Below are 21,584 nucleotides of genomic sequence, written 5' to 3'. Positions count from 1 at the left end.
ACATGCTTCTAGGATTTGGGAAGATTTACACAGGCCAACAGGTAGTACCTTAAACTGGCAGCATACTCAACTATCCATGATCCTTATCCATGAAGGAAAGGTAGCATCTCTGATTAAGTTCAGAATGGAATATGCTCCCTGTCCAGCAAAATCAAACTTCCACAGAAGTCTTGTCCTTAAGTGGCAATTAATTGGTTTTTGCCCTTGCCTACAAGGCACCACAAGATACCATCACACAGATTCCCAGCCAACGCAAGATTTTGCGAGAAGAGCTCTTGGAAAGAAACAAGAGGCCAAGGGAAGGGAGACTGAGTAAGCAAGAAAAACCACATCCTGCTGCCTATATTCAGTAATGTCATCCGATATTATGGGATGTGCAGACATTTACAAGTATGCCAATCGCTTCCCAAGTGGCGTTACAGCCAAGAGGAGTGAGGAATCTATCTGAAGCCTCCCCAGCATGCTCTCAGAATGCTCATCTTTAACCTCCTAGCTGATGAGAAACATGTCATGGTGACCAACAGCAAATACAGCACTTACCATCACTGCAACTACTAAAAAGGTCTTACACTGGCCGTTTATAACTTTTAAGAGGCCTCCGAGATCAGTAAGAGGGGGTCAAGTGATGTTATTGTTTTGGTGACAGACGGAAGATCCCTAGTAAATGATCCCAGGGGCCTGGGAGTTATTAAAAGAATGGAGTACTTCATCAGCTCATAAGCTGAAGAGGAAAGCAGCTTTGGAGGGCGGTTCCTTGACAGAAAAGTACATTTCTTTGGGAGGCCAACACTCTACAATCACAACATGCACTGCAGAAACAGGATGACAAGAGATACTTCCTTAAAGGAGAGCACAAAGAGATGTAACACCAGTGACAACTTTTACTGGTACTGGTCTCAAAACCCCAATCAATGAAGCCAGGAGTCAAGGAAATGATTCATCAAATGCTCTATGAGTGGTGGGTGCAGAAAACATTAGTTTTGATGGCTGTGCTTTATCTGAACATCCACATAGGTGACATTAATTACCCACAGGGTTATGTTAGGAAAGATCAGAGCAGTTTAGACCTGAAGCCTTTGCTGTTAGTTTTTTGAATTTCTAGAGGTGACTGTCCCAGCACAGAAGCAAGACTCATCTCTCTGCTCAGCCTTAGAGGGATATTCCTGAGAAGTCCTTGTCCTAGCAGAACCACCACAATAAAACAAAGCACCACATCCTCTCCCTGCCTGAGGTCATTTGGGTAGTCTTCCTCTGCATGGGCAGGATATCTTTAGTGCCACTAAGTATGGAGCCGAGTAGTCAGATTCATCCAGCCTGGATGTCTAGCCACAACTGCAAATATTGTCATTAGACTTGCTTTCACCACCAAATTAAGGTAGAAAATGGTCTACATCTTTAATTTCTACTTTGTTCAGTAACTGGACAACCAGTAAATACAGATCCTTTTGTGCCCCACTATGGCACAAATGTGCTGCCTGGAAATGCACTGATGGGTGAGTGCAGTATGAGATCCTCACACACTGTGCAAAGAAACAAACAGACTTCAACAGTCACTGAGATTAAAAAAAAAATAAAAGATGAGAATAAAATTCTGTTTAATTTGGAAAACATGCACTACAGCAGAAGGTTCCACCTCAGCTCAGCACACTTCACTTTATAAACCACACAAAGAAGGATCCTGCAAGAATACACTTGGCTGCGAAGAAAAATTCTGCTATCTGTAGTAATCTAAACTCCTTGTTAGGATAAGCATGTGAATTCACTCAAAAAATGAATAATGTTTATTTGGGAGGCTGTCTGAGAAACCTGAAAGAGGATTTTGTAGAAGTTGTGCATGAATTGTGAAATAGCACAGATTTCCCAATCCCCCAAGAGCTGAGAGGCACAACTGTGCTCAGGAGGTAGGTTCAATCTGTTAGCAGCCCAGTTTTTTGCACTACGAGGCTGGAAGTTCTACTTCCTCTGAGCTAGAGGAGTTTGCATCCCTGCTGCACCCATTTATCAAGTGAGGACGGTGATCCAAGTGGAACAGGGGGAAAAAGAGGGTTCAAGCACTGGTTGTGAACTTTGTTTCTGAAGACCAGTCTGTTGGACTAGAGGTGCATTTATCATCTTAATATCATGGAGGTGTGGACGCTGTGCTAACACAAAATATCTTAACACACATAATTTATCACCTTTTGTTATATATGTCAAGTCTGGTAGTGTGTCTGCTGAAAGGTTCTGCAATTCCTCTGAGTTATTAGAGTCTTCTGTCCTACTTTACCCAGAAGACGACATTTCTGCTGTCTACGTCAGGCTCCTGAACCTTCACTTATTAGATATCACAAGTTCCAATATATTCCCAGTAAGACTCCCTGAGGGTCAGCAGAATATGCCAGAGGGCTGGTGGAGATTATGAACATCTATTTTAAAACCTCTGTTCTCTGTAGCTCCCTGTCACAGGAACAATAGGGTAGCAAAATTAGGAACGAGCACAGCCATTAACTAGGAGGGGACAAAGCCGTAGCACGGATCACAGAACAAAAATAGCATTTTTATTGTCAATATTTTGCTTAACAGGGAGCCAATAAAGCAATTGTAAAATGCTAATAATACGCTGAGATAACACTGCTCATGTAAGCACCCTCAGAGCCATCGTCTGAATCATCTGAAAATGTTGCAAAAACCTTATCAGTCAGGTCATAAGGACAGAGGTGCAATAATCAATCACAGTATCCACAAAACCAGCGCATCTTTTCCACATTCTAACATTCAGAAGATCTATATCCCAGAATTGTCTGCTAGAGGCACTGGGCAGATGGATTACATTGTCAGAAAGACCAACATGAACTATGACCTTACATTTCACATCCAAAAGCATCTAAAAGGAACCTAAACACTGACAAAATTCAAGGAGACTTGTGTCATGCCCACCAGTCTGCAAGGCAGGACTTCTGATACAGCACAAAGGTATTCTTGCAGAGTAAGCAAGTGTGTGAGTTAACTGCACAGCAATCATTCCCAGCAAACCCTTTCCTGAAAGGACCTTTCTACTGGTAAATGTAAGACAACTTTCCCACTTCTGTGGGCAGAGACACCAGCCTGAATTAGTTCATGTTCACGGTGCAGACAGAAGTTGTATGCAGACTCTCAGGGATGGCAACAGGTCATACACTACCATGCAGCACTTAGACCTGCCAAAACCTGCCATCATATTTAAACATTTCAACTATGACCCAGATCAAACACTTACCAGGGCAGCATTTAGCTTCTGAATCCATTGGGATCACTAATCTTTCAGCTTCACTGGCTAAGTAATGTATTAAAATAATGAATTTTGAAAACATTTAAGAAAGTAACAGTGAGCATTTTCATAATTAGATCATAAAACATGGGTCAAGAGCAGAGTTCTCAAACCTTTTGGAATCCCCCAGGAGATGGTAAACTTGGCTAACAGTGCCAAAGATGACTCCTCTTGTGGAAAGACAGTGTGTTTCAAGCAGAGCTTCTTCCAACAAGCCTCCAACCAATTCTGAACCACCACAAGCAGAGCAACAGCAGGGATACTCAGCCTTGACAACAAGATGCTCATCTCTGCACCCTCCAACCCACAGACATCAATAAAGGTAAGCCAGGAAGAAAAGCAATGCTCTCAAAGCTCCCAGCAGCACCTTTACCCCCATGACAGCAGTCAAGCCCAGCGTGCTGCTGAGTATAAGCCAGCACAGACCCATCTTCTGGTACCAGCAGCACCACCTCTGCCACATCCTTCATCTGTGCTTACCAGGCTGTGCTGTCTGAGTCACTTTGCCAGGTACTCTGCATTTATTGGCTAAAAAAAAAATATCCAGAGCCAGACAGCTGGGCAGCTGTGCATTCCATACCACTTGTTATGTGTCTGGTAAATGCCCTTCCCCACTGCAGCAGAATGATCTTCCTAAGGCTCTTCCTGCATGCTTTTCAGGAGAGCAGCACTTCACAAGTCAGGATGCAGCAGACCAATGCATTACAAAGAACACAGAGGAGTGAGAAGCCTGAAAGCCCAGCTGGGTGCCCAAGGCTGATAAGACAATCTGATTTAACCATGCAAATACCAGCAACCAAGTAGAGCATATCTTGGAGCTGGGAACTGCAAGCCAGACATGTCACAACAGAGAGAGCTTTTCTAACAGCACCTGAAGTTCCTTCAACAGATGCACATTAGGTGAGCAAATGAAATAATCCCCAAGTAAAAAAAAAAAAAAAAAAAAAAAACAAAAACAAAAAAAAACCCCAAGAAAAAGAAAAAAAAATCCCAAGACAAAAGAATGGCCTCAGTTACTGAGATAAAGCCATTCAAAATCCACTCGTCTTTTGTGATTATAATCAGGCCAAAAAAAATCCCTAAGTGGAGTAGTCCACTCAGAGATGGCTGAAAGATACATGTTGATTCAAGCACAGTATCCCTCAGTATTATCCCAACTGCATTCTCTTTCCAGCTAATAGTGTCTATACCAACTGAGGGTCAAACACTTGCCCATTATATGGGGTCTCACAGAGCACCATATGCTAAAGCAAACCCAAAGTAAGCAGAAAAAACCAATTTGTTTCCTCAAAATGATGCATAAGCAAGAGAATGCAATAAAGATGTCAGCTAATGGAAATAATCTCTCAAAATAAGTGACATCTCCAAAGGCTGTCACTTCCTTTACGTAAGCCACAGTTCCTGAAGATATTCCACCCATACATCTCTCCAATTCCCAATGTGGAGTGCATCACTGTGAGATGAAGAGAATGGTGTTGCTCCACACTGCATATCCAAGTCTATGAAGGAGAGGGGAAGGAGCCAGAAGTGAGAAGAAAAATGACCATGTTGGGTACAGTCACTGCTGTTTAATTTGATGACAGATGTGAAGATTCCCCCCTTCAAGAATGCAAACCTGTGTGCACTGTCAGAGTTCCACAGTAACAACAGACTGAAAAAAAACCCTTAGACTATAAAAATAATAAAGTGAAAAGTGACTAAATTGTGTGGATCCCTTAGATATTCAAGGACATACTACAATCAATGTACCTGACTGAATATCACATGAAAGAATACTCCAAGAAAAATAATGCAGAGTTCTAACATAGCAAGAGATGGAAGAGATACCGAAGATCATCAAGAAAAAGCATCCTGTGGAATAATATTTTGTATAAACAGCTGCTGTATAAACAACATGGACCATATTCACACAACCACTCTGCCCCTGTTTTTGCCAGACAAAAACATGTGGTGATTTTTTAATAATATACATCAGAAATCAGGATATATTCTCCACAGTAATAATGGCAGTCGAGTGTTAAAGAAAACCATAAGATCTCCTCCCTTCTAACACACTTTGTAACCACAGTAATACACCTAGACTACAGTTTTATCACTTGTGAGCTATGACAACTTTTTCCTGCATGTGTTTGAACAGTAATGATGGGCCTTAATAATAATAAAAAAAGAATCAGGTGTATTGTCTTTATTGTGAGAGTATAAGGGGTTTGAAACAGAAAGAAATATCTATTCTCTTGTACAAAGAGAATGTAAAAATGTAGCCTCTCCATGTCAGATCTAAGCATCAAAGACTAAATGCTTAAAAGTAGAATAACACGAACATTTGAGAAATGCTGTAGTGAGAACATAAATTCCACCCTAGCATTTGATTTAGTGATAATCCTCCAAAACCAGTTCTGCATCTGATAAATACAGGTTTAAGATCCAGTTGTTGACACATGGTAAGGAAATGAAACACATTCTCCCTATATGAAGTTCACATTTTTCTGGGTGAAACAAAGCACAGTTGTACCTCATGTCTCTAAGGCACCTTTTAAAGCAATAAGGAGAACTGGAAGGCATCTACATGAAGCAGTTTTATCTGACGTGCTAAAAGGATCCCAGTTAAATAGCCTGACTGTCACATCCACTGCTAAGCCTTTGAAAAATAAGGAAATCCAATTTAAGATTTACGCAACAAACCCAAGGCACTCAGTTCCTTGGCATTACAGCTCTGCCTCACATACCTCACTGCAGAGGTAGGCTGGTTGCTCACTGAACCTCTTCAGCTCAAGCAAAATAAAAAAGACCTTCAACAAAAATGAGTGAAAGTAGAAAGTTTGGCTCACTAGAATGTCACCAACTCTGATTAATAACAACCATAATAATAATACAAACTCTTATAAGAAATTCTCCACTTTTAAAGAAGAAACAGAAACATTAACAAGTCTGGCCAGTGGCAATGAAGGCACCCAGCTAACAGTCTTCTGAATAGAACCCATCATTTAACCATGTACCAGCCAACCAAGACTTTGTCCCTCAATTTTTAAAAGCACATAATTCTAAATAATTATGTTGCTCAATGGTCCTGAGTACTACGGAACAGAAAATGCATCAAATGGGAAGCTAAATTTTATAATTTAAAACATTCATACACATAAAAGGGGAGAGGGAGAAAAAAAAAAAGACACAGTTTTTCAAAACAACTACAAAATTACATAGCAACAGTGTAAAAGCTTCTGAACCATTTCCTTTCCCTTACCTCCAATGGAGGGTTTATTCCAGAGAGACAACCCTCAGCAGACAAAGCCTGCTTTTAAACATAGAAACACAGGAATTCTTATACTAGGTCAGATTAATAGTACATTTAGTTCAGTAACCTCTTATTTGACAGCAGCCAGAATCAGATGCTTTAGGGAAGGGATGAAGAAATCTCTAGGAGAGCAATTACAGAAAAAAACTTTCCCATAAAATTTCTTTCCAACTCACATCATCGACTGGATGGCTTATGCCCTGTAACAGGAGATTTTCTTCTTGCCTTTTTGTTTGTTTTTGCTAGCCTGAATAATACAAATAGCACTAAATAATACCCCAAGCACTGTGGATATCTTCTCTATCTATGGCCCATATGTTTTTAATCCTCAAAATTGTTGGCCCTAGCAGAATTGAGAGTCACAGAGTTTCAACATCACCAGCTTGCTGTTTAAAATAATATTGTGCTTTTAAATAACTCTCACGTCTTCCCTGGATGATCCTGTGTATTCATAGTACCTAGTACACCACAGTAAAAGTAAAATTAAGTGGATCTAACTCACCTTCTTCAAGAGCCCTTTCTGGTCTGCTCTCCTCAACACCGTTTACTGCAGTGACTCTTAAGAAAGCAGCCTGGAAAAGGCAGAAATGCCTCCAAAATTCCTTTCCCCTTGCACCAAATGTTTCAGGTTTCCTTCAGGACAAATATTAGCTCCTTTGTCAAATTTACTTGTTCATCCTAATTGCTAGTATACACTTCTTCAAATGTCACCCTTCCTAGTTAACAACTTCCTTAGATTTCAGGGCAAACACTTTTCAGGGCAGGAAAAAAAATCAATTCTTGAATAAGTCAAGAATAGCAAGTCGTTTTTCTAATTAAGGCATTGACTTTCTACTAAGATTGCACTAGAATTATCTGTATAGTCACTTCCACGTTAAAACCCTAGGTAAATATTAGTAAAGAAACAATTACATCAATTAATAATAGCAGCTGACAGATAAACACTACCAAGAGGACTCCATTCTCTCCTGAGGCAAACACAATGCCAGATTCCAAACGAAAGCAGAAGGGGAATAATATGGACCCAGGCTGTCCAAAACCTGTATTTGCATCCGCAAGTAAACACTTAAACTCTGTAAACACCAGGCCATTACCAGTCTGCTTGCCATGCTCTCAACTGGGCCCCAGCAAGCAGCTAATGGGGAAGCTCCAGATGAGCAGGGACACTCTGGCTCTCTGCCCCCTCCACTGACCTCTGCTTTGGCTTTAGGGTCACCTGGGATTCATCCACGCTGGCTGAAGTCTGCTGGCTGTCTCCAGGATTTCTAGAGAAGGTTGAACATTTGCAATTCTCCCTAATATATTCACATTGTCCATGTCCATATGTCTTCATCTGCAAGTGAGCTCAAGCATGGAAACGACTAGAGCATGAGCAAGTATTAGACTAAATTATTTCAGCAATCACATTACTTTTGGTAGGCTGCCTTTTGCCAAACCAAAGCATCTGCAGCTCAGAAATGTAACTTCTAAATTAAAAAACTTTGCAAAGAAGTGCATCAGTTCACACTGATCTGGACAGTGATAATCCTCCAAAAGTTATTGCTGTGAATAACATTAGCATAAGCAAATCAGCCCTATGAAATCAATTCTGACAGAATACCTGAACAAGGGAAGGCTGCATAGGGTTATTTTTCTTCATTTCCATTTTTGAACAAGTCTTCCAACATCCATTTTAATAAAAATGAAAACAAACATTCATAAGCAAAAATTCACACGCAGTGTGAATATACTTCAAGGCTGCTCAACCTCATTTAAAATTACATTCTCCCATTCAGCTCCACCTATCTCTAGTGAAAGGACACAGCAGACACACTAAGAGTCTGGTCACTGCTTGGGATTTGGGCTGAAAGAGGAATGAATGCACAGAAAGAGCCACTGATGGAGAGCTGGGAAGTCTCTCAGTGGTATCCCCCTCATCTCTTACTGCAGGACTTCCAAACAAATTCAGTGAAACGAAGCTGTCGCATGGGCAGATAAAAAACAGAACCAGGTTTGCATCCATGGACCAGCTCATACTTTCATGTCACCTGTCCTTCATAACTCCTCACAGGCATAAAAAGCAAATAACATCACCTATCAGACAGAACAGGGGGAAAAACTCTCCTGATCTCAACCCAGCTGCTCAAAGTGTCTTAAATACAATGAAGGATGGAATAAAATGGATGCATTCAGGATTTTATGACTGTCACGGTAATGTTTTTGTTTATTATTCACAGGGCTTAGTAGATGCTTACCCCACCATCAAGGAGAGTCGGGGCTCAAAATAAAGTCTTGTATTATCATCAAAGTACAAAGAATAAACTATATATCAACCAGCTAAACTGGTATGTCTCTAAAAGGGACAACACGTAAGAAGTGAGTTCAAAAATATTAGAAACCACTTCTGAGCACTGTCAAGCTGACTGAAATCTTAAGAGTTTGGAAAAAAAAAAAAGGAAAGTGTTGTGACAAGTAATCTAAACAAATGTTAAAAGTGAAGTTTGACAAAGATGAAATATCTGCCAAACACCCAAAACATAAATGAAACTGCCATTCAGCCAGGGCCAAATAAAACAAGATGTAGCCAGGCAGTTTCTGACAGAACAGTAAGGGCATTGTTAGGTCTTCTTATAGACCTCCTTTCTTTATGCAAAAAAAAAAATCCAGGAGGGTAAAAAAAAAAGCACACCACTGTGTGGCAAAGTGTGCCTCCACTTCAGTGCACACCTCAGGCTCTCTGTTTATCTGGGAGAGAAAGGGGATGGGGGGTTATCCATGGCTTCTGCTGAGCACCGGTGTGCTGCACATGCTGGAGGTTTCCAAGGACCAGAGCAGGAGGAGATGTTGAAAGACAACAGGGAAAATCCAGCAGGAGGAAGGAGAGAGTTTTGGGGGAGTGGTAAATTCATCTGAAACATTTAGCAAGATTTTACGCCTATTTGGTTTCAAAGGCTAATTAGCATTTTGAATAAAGGGCCTCTTCACTAAACATGTAAGCACCTCATCCTTCCAGCGGCTGCCAAAAATCAAAGGTTACCAAATGAACATATATAAGGCCTTTAAACTTCTAATGAACAATAAAACTATTTTCCCCATAAATTTCCAAATAAAGAAGCATAATACAGCATAGAGAGCACAATGCCAAAAAAAACCCAACCCAGAAAAACTCAGCTCATAAACTCGGCAGGTTTTCTGAACAATATTTTGATCTTTCCAGAAAGGAACAGTAAAAGCAGCATATTCCCCACTACGAGCTTCATTTTAGGATCAAAAGCATAGCAAAGTACATACATTTAATTAGCAGGGAGAATACAAAAGCCCATTAATGGAAAACAAAACACATTCTGGACACAAAAATACACTATAAATGTTACAGACAGACACTGGTGTGTGTTCCTCTGTGCATGGCAACAGTTCAGGAGGAGTAACTTCTGAAAGCAGCGTACTGACTTCCAGCTCACAGCTTTTCAGGATATTCACCCTTCTGTGACTGCTTAACATGATCTCCTCTATTTATAGTGACTTCTTTTGCAACTGTTATCTCAAGGTTATTAAAATGAACAGGCAGAGTCACAGCAACACCGCAGCAACCAACGCCAGCAACTAAAAGACAGTACTCCAGCACACACTTTTGCTTGTAACTTGGGCAGCTTTGAGATTTTTGTTGGCAGCATCCTCTGTGCAGGTCAGGAGAGCCCAGGAGCCATGGTGGAAGCGTGAGCTGTGGCTGACCCAGGGCTGTAAGCCATAGTATGACCCCTGCTTAAAGCAGCAGAGGTGTTAGTGCAGAGCACACACTTCCACATCTGCCCACACCACAGCAGCCACAGGGTGGTGAGGGCTCACACCAACCAGGGCTGCTCCTGGGAACAATGGCAATTGTGTGTCCTGGCCCAGCTGCAGCCCTCAAGCAGCAGAGTCCCTGGGATACACTGGAGCTGCCCTCCCCTCAAGCACCCACCCAGAGGAGCTCTGCTGAGAAGCAGATCTCTTGTGGCCACCTCCTGTGTGAGCAGCCCTGCAAACCCATTTCAACTGGCCACACTAACTATGGCCAAGATACAGCACCCAGGCTTCCAAAATCATCCCTGAATGCACATATATACACTGCCATGCTGTTTTGGGAGAGAGTTTATGTCCTCAGACACAAAGAATTCATCACTTTAGCCTCAGCCTGCACCATAGCTATTCCCTCACAGGTGTCCCATGTGTTTCTATGTAAAAAAAACCAGTATTTTTTTATGGGCAAAAAACACAGTATTTATTTTTTAATTTGTTGATTTAAGCATTATTTTAAACCTGCTAGTGAAAAATCCAGAAAAACCAGCTTTATTTGATTTCATTAATTACAAAATTAACTTTTAAAACCATCATATGTCATCTACCACTAGTTTTACTACTTCTAAAACATGACTACGTTGGGAGTGCCAGGGTCTGGAGTCTCAGACAGGAGGGGATGGTCAGTGGGGTGAGCATATGTTCCTCCTGCTGCCAACCCATTCTAGTCCCAAGCAGCTGGAATGAGCCAAGGTTGTAAGCACCAAGTGAAGTAATCCCTGCAGTGGCAGCTTTTAAAAGCTCAAGAAAGGAATCTCAAGAAAAACTGAGGTTAAAAAATTGTATATACACTTCCCAACCTTAAGTTTTCCACACCTCCAGACCAGTTCTCATCAGAGGGCTACTTATATTCCACTTGCATCTATCAGCATCTAAGATTCACTGACAGAAATCCCAGCTGCAAAGACCATGTAATTCTTTATGCAGCTCCTTGCTTATCCTTGTAGCCAGAAAATGCCAACTAAGAGAGGTTCGCACATGGCTGGAAGGAAGCCCCCCTAGGCACTGAGGCACCATCCAGAGTGAGAGACCTGGGTGCAATGAGACCATCACAGCTCATGGGGTCAGTCAGATGGAAACTCACAGAGCCAGAAATGGGAGGGTCACAAACCATAACTCTTTCAGAAAAGAACATTTCAGAAGCACCAGAAAACAGCTCTAGGTTGGTTTTTAATATCAGGTGTTAGTGAGGAAGGAGATGAGTATACCACATAAGGGGTCCCCAAGGCTGCATCTCACCTCAATGAGACTTGAAAAGAAACACTGGTAAACCAGCAGACCTCAAGGCTTACTATTCCCATTAGGATTTAAGGGCTTCCTGAGGGAGGAATTCCCACCTAGGGTTAGGCAAACATATGGCTCTCAATATCTTCAAGCTGGGACTGGATTTCATCTGTCTCAGAGAAGAAGCAGCTCAAAGATCCAGATAAAAAGGTGCAAGCATACCTTTTTTGCTGTGCAATCTCAGCTTATTGCTTCTAGTGTACATGGGAAAAATAAATCCAGAGACCATATTGCCTGTTTTGTATTTTAATTAAGTAAGTGCCTGGAAATAAGTTATAGGTTTTTTCCACTGCTTTCTCTTGCTAGCTGCCCAAACACAGGCTTTTCCATAACCTTGTCATGGATCAAGTTATTAATAAAATACAAACAAAAACCGTACTGGCACATCAGCTAATTAAAATGTCTCTACCAATTTCACCTTTGCTTCTCTTCTCAGAAATGAATACATCCTCCTTTGACACAACCCCCTGTATTCTGTAATCCCAATGTCTCTCCAGCTATCCATGGTTATTTTGCTGTTACAGCATATGGTGTTTCAGAGAGGCTTTGACAGTGCCATTTCCTTACCCCACTCCCAAAGATGCACAGACTGAGTTCCATTCATTGTGGGAAATTTGTTCATGTCCAATTTACCCAATGCTCTCTGCAACAATTTTGTGTTATGAATGGCTATTGTTAGCCTGCTGCTGTTCACTCCTCAGAAAGGGGGGTTTGGGGAGTTTGGTTTTTTTCGTTGGTTGGTTTTTGTGGCTTTTTCTTTTCAAGAGTCTGCCAAAGTAAAACACTTTTTCAACCCTTCAGTGTTGGAAATCCATGTTTAGTTGCTGTATTGGTCTTGCTGGTATAGCAGTCCTTACAGTGCCATGTTTTTAATCTTTGGCTGGAATAGAGTTGATAACCCACTGATGTTTTTGTTATTGCTGAGCAGGGTTTGCACAGCAGCAAGACCTCCTCTCATGCCCACTCTGCCCTGCACCATCCCACTCCAGTGTATAGGCTGGAAGAGGGCATGGGACTGGGAGGGGACACAGCTGGGACAGCCAACCTGCACTGACCAAAGGGATACCACAGACCACATCATGTTGTGCTCGGCAGTGGATGCTCAAGGAGCAGAGGGGAAAGAGGAATGTTCATGGCCGTGGTGTTTGTCTTCCCAAGCAACTGCCATGTGTGCTGAGGCCATGCTTCCCAGGAAGCAGCTGGATGTCTGCCTGCTGATTTGAAGTAGTGAATGAATTACTCTTTTTTGCTTTGCTTCCGTGTACAGCTCTTGCTGTCATGATTAAAATGCCATTATCTCGAGCCACAAATCTTCTCACCTTCCTTCTATTTCCTCTCCATCTCATGAGAGAATGCAGGAGTGAGCAGCCATGTGGGTAACTGGCTGTTAGCCAAGGCTAACCCAGCACAAGGCTACAACTGCCAATAATTTTCTTCTTGACCTCCTTCTTCATCTCTAGTTATCTTCTGTTTAATTAATCTAATTAAACCATATTAATTTAGCAGATCAAAGAAATTCTTGACATAACAGCTGACTCAGTTAGCATCACTGCATGCTTGGAATCACAACAGATTTACACAAAGTCACTGGCTGAAGTCAGATGTCCTCTTTAGGCCAACCTCACTCTCTCTAATCCACAAAATAAAAGTAATGCTCTAATTTCTAAGAATTATTTCAGGCAATCCTTAGGACATGACAACAGAAAGAATATCAGAACTGCAAGATCCCGACTGATCCAGGTGGTAGGAACTCAATCAAGTTGTGCTGGAGATGTGTGATGAGCAGGGAGGGCACTGGCAGATGCCAGCCAGATGAAAGCTGTAAAGTTGCTCATATCTATGTCAAATGAGCATAAAGGCATTAATGAACCAAAATTACCCACTCAGGCACTTCAGAGTTGCACATAACCACATAGGGCACAGGGGAGAGGGTGGCTGGATTGCATCTTTAGATCTGACAGTGATTTGCTAGTGACTTCAGGAAAGTCATTTGAACTCCATCTGACTCGATTTTTCCATTTGTGAAATGGAAATCAACATGCACTTCCATCTTAAGATAAGTGAAATACTCAAGGCTGGCAACATCATTAGCTCTAAGTAACTAATAGCTATTAGTACCTGGAGCACAGGATTGCCCCCCGAAGCGGCTTTCCTGGGGGGACGGGGGAACATGACTTACAGCTCAGCACAGATAACAACTTCTTCATTTCTATAGCCCTCCTGAAAAGGGCAATGTGCATGCTCCTAAATGAATTCCACACCCCAAATCAATTCAGTGCCTAAGAAGAAAAAAAGTATCCACTGGAAAATAAGACAACATATTCCAAGATGGCTGTTTTATCTATCTGATATGTTTCCTGCATCTTGTGGTGATTTACCGTAATAGGTAATAACTAGTGTACATTATATCTAGTTTTTAATAACCACAATTCCATTATATTTCATTTCCCAAAGGGACTATTTGTGTTTTTTCATATCTTTTAACTGTAAAACTGTAAACTGCTGTAATCAAGTACTGCTTTCTCTTGTGTTCTGGACATCCTCAGTTGATTATAATCACTGCCTGCTGAACTTATCTTCAAAATGTTAATCAGAAATTGAAATAAAAATTGATATTATTACATTATGTACTGCCCCATTTATTCACTTTTCTTAACATGGGAGAATCAGAATACAAAGAAATATAAAACAGAAAAGGAAAAAACTCAGAAAAGTAAAAAAAATAAAAACAAAACAAACAAAAAAGTATGGGAAAGACAAGGGGGGGGGAAGGAAAAAAAACCCTCCAAAAACTGGCTTTACAGAAGATGAGAAATAGAGAAGACCATTAAAAAAAGGGAAAGCCCATGCTGTTGAACCTGGTGTCTGTAAAAGAGGTGTAGGCTCTGAAAGTATGTTTTGAGATACTTGTACAACATAAAAAACTCACTTTAAAGTATATTTTAAAATAGCACATCTGTACATGGTCCACTACTCTTTTGGGAACTAGTGACTCTGTCCCACAACCACCTACCAGCAAGGCTATGAGAGAGAAAATGCATTTTAGAAGGTGTCAACAAAACTGAGAATGTAAGTGTGTAAATCAAGCTGTAAAGTCAGCTGGATTTTCCAAAATTAATCCACATTTAGGGGAACTGATAGGTTCAGAAGGATGCCATGCCTGAAAGTGTCACTGGGTACTACCTGAGAACATCCACAGTGACATTTTCAGAGATTTACAGGTTTCCAGCACCAAAACAAAGCTGGGCTGGGAAGATCTAAAATCCTTGGTTTAACTTACACCCAGCACAAAGGATGAATGCATCCACACCCACACCCAGAGTGTTTGAGTTTTCTCAGCCCTGACACACAGAGCTAATATAACAAACTAACAAAACAAACTCCAGTGTGGTCCATTACTTCATCTTGATCAGTACAACCTAAAGGTTGGTTGTAACTGCATCCAGGAGAGCAAGACACAACCATGGCCTTCTTGAAAGTAAAGATCTCCTGAGGAAAGAGTTTTTAGTGGAACAAACAGAACGTAACCCTCTCAAAAACTTCTCTTTCCTTTAAGTGGACACTATCAACAGAAGTAACTTACATTTCTTAGCTTCCTTCAGAAGAAGAAAGGGATGAGCATTTGCAAGGAAGATTTGGGAAAACAGTACAAATGTAAAGTTGGAGAGATAAATCCAGCCAGCTGGAAAATAAAATCAATGAGCTAAAAGCATTATTAATTGAGACAAGTGAATATGGGCAGAGTCAAAGCTACTGACAGAGCAGAGGAGATAAGGCAGACAAACCATTATCACCAAAAGTAAATAACATTGAATCAACCAGATATGATCAAAGGAGCATGTTCATAAGTACTGGTGATATTACTTCTGAATTTGATTTATTTTATCTCAAGTCACAGTGTATATCACTTAAGCAAGCCAGTTCCTTCCAGGTATCTTGCTAATATCCCTTAACAGAAGCAAGACTGGATGCCCAGACAGTAACAGATTAAATGAAAAGGCAAAAACCCCCCTAACTAACTAGATAGGCATTAATAACTCAGTACAGCTAACAAATCCCCTTGATATAGAAAAGGAAGAAGCCACTATCATCATATAGTCTGGCCAAACATAAACACAGGGCATGTATTTACCCCCCAGAACATGGATTAACATCATTCCCTACTTAAATAAGACTTCAAATGGTGGCACATTCCTCTCTTTTCCATTAAACTCTCTTCCCTTGTCCACTCCCATTTATGGCTACAGCTGCAGAACTGATGCCCACGGAGCAGGGATCAGCCCCCAGAAGTGCCTGCCTGCGTAGCAGCACTGACTTTCTCCTGGTCTGATGTGTCCAACACACCTGGTTTAAATCCCTGCTTCTAATAGAGAGGTCTGTATGAAAGTTTTACCTAATGGAAACTACAATGTGGTAGGTAGTGTTCCTCACTTTAAGTAAATATCAATCCAGACACCTGTAAGAGAGGACCATGGGTATGATTTCAGGATGAGCTCCCAAAAGCTGTTGAGGATTTATACTCAATACTATTTATCATCTGCAAATGGGTTATTACACCCAACATTCCCAAACTGCACACTTGCATAATACTCTTGGGTTACCACTGTATTATAAAGTCAGTTACAACACTTTTACCAAAGCTGACCAAAACTGACTGAAAGAAGATCATTCACTGTCATCTTAGTAGTTCTGCATAACCTACAAGACCAGTGGCAGTGTGTTCTCCACCTGGGAGGCAGATGCACTCTACTGTAATACAACAATTGATCTTTTATTTCTATGATTATAGATCCTAAAACCCTAAATACAAAAAAAAAAATAATTTAGAACTCCCCATAAAGTACCCTACAGAAGCAAGAGCACTGATAATAAGATATTTATTCTATATGGTTATTTATCTCATTTTATTTTTAAATACTCAATAATGTTTTCATGGAAATTAGAAAGGATACAGACTCTTGTCAGACCTGAAATGATTTGTAAGAATGTACAATATTCCACTAACATTTCTGAAAGTCCGAGACTACAACTGGCAAACAATCTGCCCTGGCTTTGTGGCTTTCCTAACCAAAAAAAGACCATTAAAAAATGAGTGCTGCGAACTTCATAACTATGCTGTGTTTCTTGTCATGCTGGGATTAGTAATAGCAGTGCTATCAAATATTACTGTGCAATAAAACCTGTGGTTTGCATTTAGATTACATTTGATTTCTTCATGTGGAAAATGCATGCTCTAATTTTCCTCTTACAGTAAAATTGATAATACATAGAATACAACATCACAGCAGATGACACAGTCTACAAGGTAGGCATGACTTGTTTTATAGTCATAAAGCTTGTACTTCTGGCTGTGATTTTATGAGCCAGGCATACAAAAAAAAAGGACAAAAAAGATATTTATAAATAAAGGCATACAACAGTAAATAGGAAAGGAGACGAAGTTACAGAACAGATTGAACTGGATATAATCAGAACCAAACAGCTCTCAGAAAAACTGCTAACTTAGCACTTAGATACCTCACCAGTCAATAGCGTAGGTACAGCAGCCTCCTATAACAAAAGAAAGCAATTCTAGGCTGGAAGAAAAGGAATATAAATAGGACCGGCAGCATCCTCACCAGGCCAAAAAAAATTTCTTTGAATATATTCTTTTAAAGCTCACAATATCATAAATTAGCCCCTCACCTCCCCCCAATTCCCACAAAGTTGATATCATCTATCACCATTTTCTTTGCAATAAGTAATCTTTCAAAGTATTAATTTCAGTAGGATCTTTCACAGTATATTTCAGAGAAGCTTCTATAAGCATCTAGGAACTTATTAGATAAAAAAAGGGAGGTGTACGCCGCACACGGTCTCCATGGGGACATTGCACATGGCAGAAGCTGTGAACAGAGCACTTCCATCACAGGAAGGCAATGGGGAAGAATTATACAATAAGGAACAGAGAGCTCATTAGCATGTAAAAGCCATAGCCCCATATATACTGCCATATTTCTGTACGTCACCGCATTAACAAATTGCTGTTTATTAGCCATGATTTACTGAGTCAAGCAGAACAGGACTGGGCACTAGCTGAGGCAAAGCAGCTGGATGCAAAACTAATGCAAACAGCTAAGAGGAGAGTGATGTCTTAACTGCTTCTCTGGATAGCTTGATCCACCAGCCAACAGATGAACTGATTACACACTGTTGCAAAAATTTCACCTTTTGCTACACTGCAATAATTTCTGAATAAATACAAAACATGGTCAGCCTTGACATACTGAAATCTGAAGAGATGCAAAATGATTCCTCACCTCCACCGAAGATGGTGCTGTCAGTATTTAGAGAAATTATCTTTTTACAATGCACTAATGTTCTTGTATTCAGGCCAGCCATGAAAATTCACGAACTGCAAACGTATTCCTTTTTAAATGTTTACACCCACTTCAAAGTACACATTTTTCTTACTACTACCACCATGCTCTCACTGCATTACCTTACTCTTCTAAACTCACAGCTCTTTCCACTGCAGTCTCACCGCGGATGCACACCACAATACAAACAAACAAAATCCAGACTGCACAAAGCCAATGATAATGCCATGCTCAAACTCAGGAATTCAGTAGAAGCATAAATTCCCAACAGGGACCACCACCAGTTAGTCTCCCCACAATGCTCAAGCCCAGACTTGCATCCCCTTGCTTGCTCAGGCTTTGCATCTGGCTTCAGAAGTGCCAGTACCAGGAGAAACACACTCTAACTACATGTTCTAGACAACATGCATTAATGGCTTATGAAGTATTGCACTTCTTTGCTTCTTCCTTTTAGTACTAAAGGGATTTTGCTCAGGGAGAAAAGGAAAAGAGGAATCAAAGCTTTGGACTTGTTTTTTCCTTGAAAGAACCAAAACCCCCACAAACCTACAGAAGAAACTCGCAAAATGCAGCAGTTCCTAGAGACAGCAGCAGATCAGGCTTTACTGTTTTAGTACAGTTCTGAGCCCCTAAATTTCAAGTTCACATCAACCAAAATTAAAACTCACTGCGGATTATCAAGTTTCATGTATTTTTTCACTATCCTTATGCAAAATTTACTTTGGCACAGTACAGGAGTGCATTATTAATCAGCATAGATTTGTTTGAAAAAGCAGACTCTATTTATTCAGAGGTAGGACTGACTCCAAATCCAGGCTTTCTTTTCCACATGGAATGCAAGCGTATCAGATTTGGTATTTGATTTTTCAGCTCAGCTGAAAAAGGGACGAGCTGAACTTTGTCTATGTGGTAACAGAAAAAGAAACCACAGTATTTTACTTTTTTTTTTTTTTTTGGTGGTTTCAGGTATCAAAGTGAAAATGTCAAATGTCTCTCACCACACCCATTACAGCAAAATCTCAGACCAGTTGAAGACAATGACGCTTTGCTATTGGCATTAAATGAATCCGGTCTCACCCACCCATGACCAAAAAAGATACAGCGTCATTTCAAAATCACAGTCACTTTCCTATCAACTTTTTGCAGCATTTTCAGATTTATACATCCTCTTTTTCTTCTCATATTGCAGTCAATTAGCAGCTATAACTAAGCAGATCTGTGCAGTTTTAGCATGAATTCTTTAAAATCACTGATCTTTACAAGCTACTTTGATGAAAAGAGAGAATATTTACCAGCAACTATTAAGCATGAAGTTTGAGGAAACAGAAGTAGCTTGTAGGAGGATTTGCTAATGTAGTTTATTGCTGTTACTTTTCATATCTGAAAAGATACTGCCTCTGAAGTCTCTGACGAAAACGCAAACAGATATTCTTGGGAAACAGTACAAGCCAAATGCAGGTTACAAAATCAGAAAACTTGGTCTTAAGGATTTCATCACATAAATCCACTGATACCCCAACAGTGTCACACCAATACACATGTAAAATCAGAATCTAGGTGTCTGGTGATGCTGAAAAAATACATGGTGGAGACACACAAAGATTTTCACAACAGAAGTCTTCCCCATAAATGTGTGCAGAAAACCTAGAGATGAAATCCCCCACAAGAAGACACAATACTACCTACCAGGCAGTGATAATCTCTCAGTGGTCACAACAGGCATGTTGTTGAAACAACTAGATGGAAAAAAAAGGCATCCATGCTTGAGTGATTCTGCAGAGCAATGTGCCTGCACCTAATACAATGGAAAACCTATTCAAGAATAGCTAATCTTGTGAAACTACGACTGCAGAATGCTGTTAGAAGCAGTGAAAACTGAAAATCCTCTGAATTAAGTGTTCACTGAGCAAGTTAAAGCTTTAGGTAGGCATCTCTCAACCCATCCACCCACATACCTGAGGGTGGCATCCATGTGACAAATTGCATTTAACATGCACCTGCACTCTACCCAGTAATCCATCCTCACCTTGGCTACTTCTAGCATTACAAATCTCCAAGGTACTTTGAACAACTGACTTCTGCAAGGAAGAATTGCTCCTCAAAAGTGTACTGTCAAAAAGCCAGGAAAGATTTAGGTACAAATATACTGTTCAACGTGGATAGAAATAGGATCTTTAAATTCTTAGGAAACAAGGTTTCCATGGGTTTTCAGGACCATTACTATTTCTAGGAGACAGAAATACAGATTTCTAAAAGGAAAACTCATAGTTCAGTCACTAAGCAGTATGGAGCTTGGAGATGCATATCCACAGCTGAAGATGGGGTCAGGTGGTGAAGCCCTCTGTCAGAACAAAGTGGTAACATGCACAGCTACTCTTGGATCACCTACAGCAAAACCATCATTCCTGAAGCCAGACAGACCCAGACACGCCTGCTCCCCTGAGAGCTCAGTCCATACAATGCCAAACAGAGGCCTCAACAAGGGAAACAGACTCTTCCATTGTTGAACTTTAAGAAAATCGACAGTATTTTGAAGGTGCAAATTAAAGGTGCAATAAATCCATTGGGGAAATGCTCAACTTCTCCCCAAAATACTGCAGCCACTCTCATGGCATGGCAACTTAGGGAGAAGCAAATACTCACTTCTTGTCCCCAAGCTGTGTGCTCTGTGGCAGCTTGAAGATGCACCTGGAGTAGTACCAGAGGTCCACAGAAACCTCTATCCATGCCCACAGTACTAAAGAGTGCACCTCCTTCAGCAGATAGGAAAAATCTCTGCCTCAAGATGAGAGAAAGAAAGATGGAAGTGCAAAGGCCAGTTTATTATTATTTCAACTTTGGCTGGGCACTAGGACTGGACCTAAATAAATTATGCCAGGATATATGTTAGCTTCCCTTGCAGTTCTGCACAAACAGAAATCAGCAGGAGTCCAGCATGTAGAACGGCTTCTGAATCGGGTCATTAATCTGTACAAGCAGAAAAACCTACCCAAAAAACACATTAGCAGCCACTGCACTCCAGGTTACAAGGCTGAACTATCATGCAAATTGATACACATCTCTTGCCTCCTCGAGCCACAGAGGAGGGCACAAGCAACCTACAGGGGAGAGAGCACAGAAACCTACGGACACGCACTCCTGGTGAGGAGCAATGGGACAGGACGGATTTATTCAGTGATGATAACATGGTATTATTTTTTCCTGCAACAGCAATGCAAATTATTCAAAGATGGTCACATCCTGAAATGGCTTGGCTCTAGAAATATGTTCATTGCCATGAAAATCTTGCCAACTTAAGCGAGCACACAAAACCACAAGGGCAGAAGACAATTCAAGGTTTTAAGTAGACAGAGACACAAAGATTAGTCACTAACATTTTTTTTCCATCTACTTGTTTGATGATTTATCAATAAACTAAGTAATCTCCATCTGCTGTTCAGTCAATAGTTGATTAGTTAGATGATTCCCTCCAAGTCCTTCAGGAGGACAGAGTCTTGAAGTCTTGCTTTCAAGGACAGACCAGTAGTTTTTTTCATAGTTTTACAGC

The 21,584-nt window shown here is 40.7% G+C and overlaps 1 protein-coding gene across 7 annotated transcripts in view; it reads right to left on the bottom strand.

The window, feature by feature from the left end:
* Positions 1-21,584, bottom strand: part of RARB (retinoic acid receptor beta) — a 320,463-nt gene that overhangs the window by 200,221 nt on the left and 98,658 nt on the right. Inside the window, exon 1 of one of the 7 annotated variants that reach the window (XM_071429376.1) lies at positions 19,724-19,871. The exons of the other annotated variants lie outside the window; for them this stretch is intronic. The gene's annotated coding sequence lies outside the window, so the exon portion shown is untranslated. Of the gene's footprint in view, positions 1-19,723; positions 19,872-21,584 lie in introns of those variants that run through there. 7 annotated transcript variants of the gene reach the window in all.

Source organism: Agelaius tricolor, unplaced genomic scaffold, assembly GCF_023055355.1.
Source record: "Agelaius tricolor isolate 1412-34295 unplaced genomic scaffold, bAgeTri1.0.p SCAF_6, whole genome shotgun sequence".
Classification (NCBI taxonomy): Eukaryota; Metazoa; Chordata; class Aves; order Passeriformes; family Icteridae; genus Agelaius; species Agelaius tricolor.
Note: the sequence above shows the minus strand (reverse complement) of the source record. Positions and strands in the feature narration are given on the sequence as shown.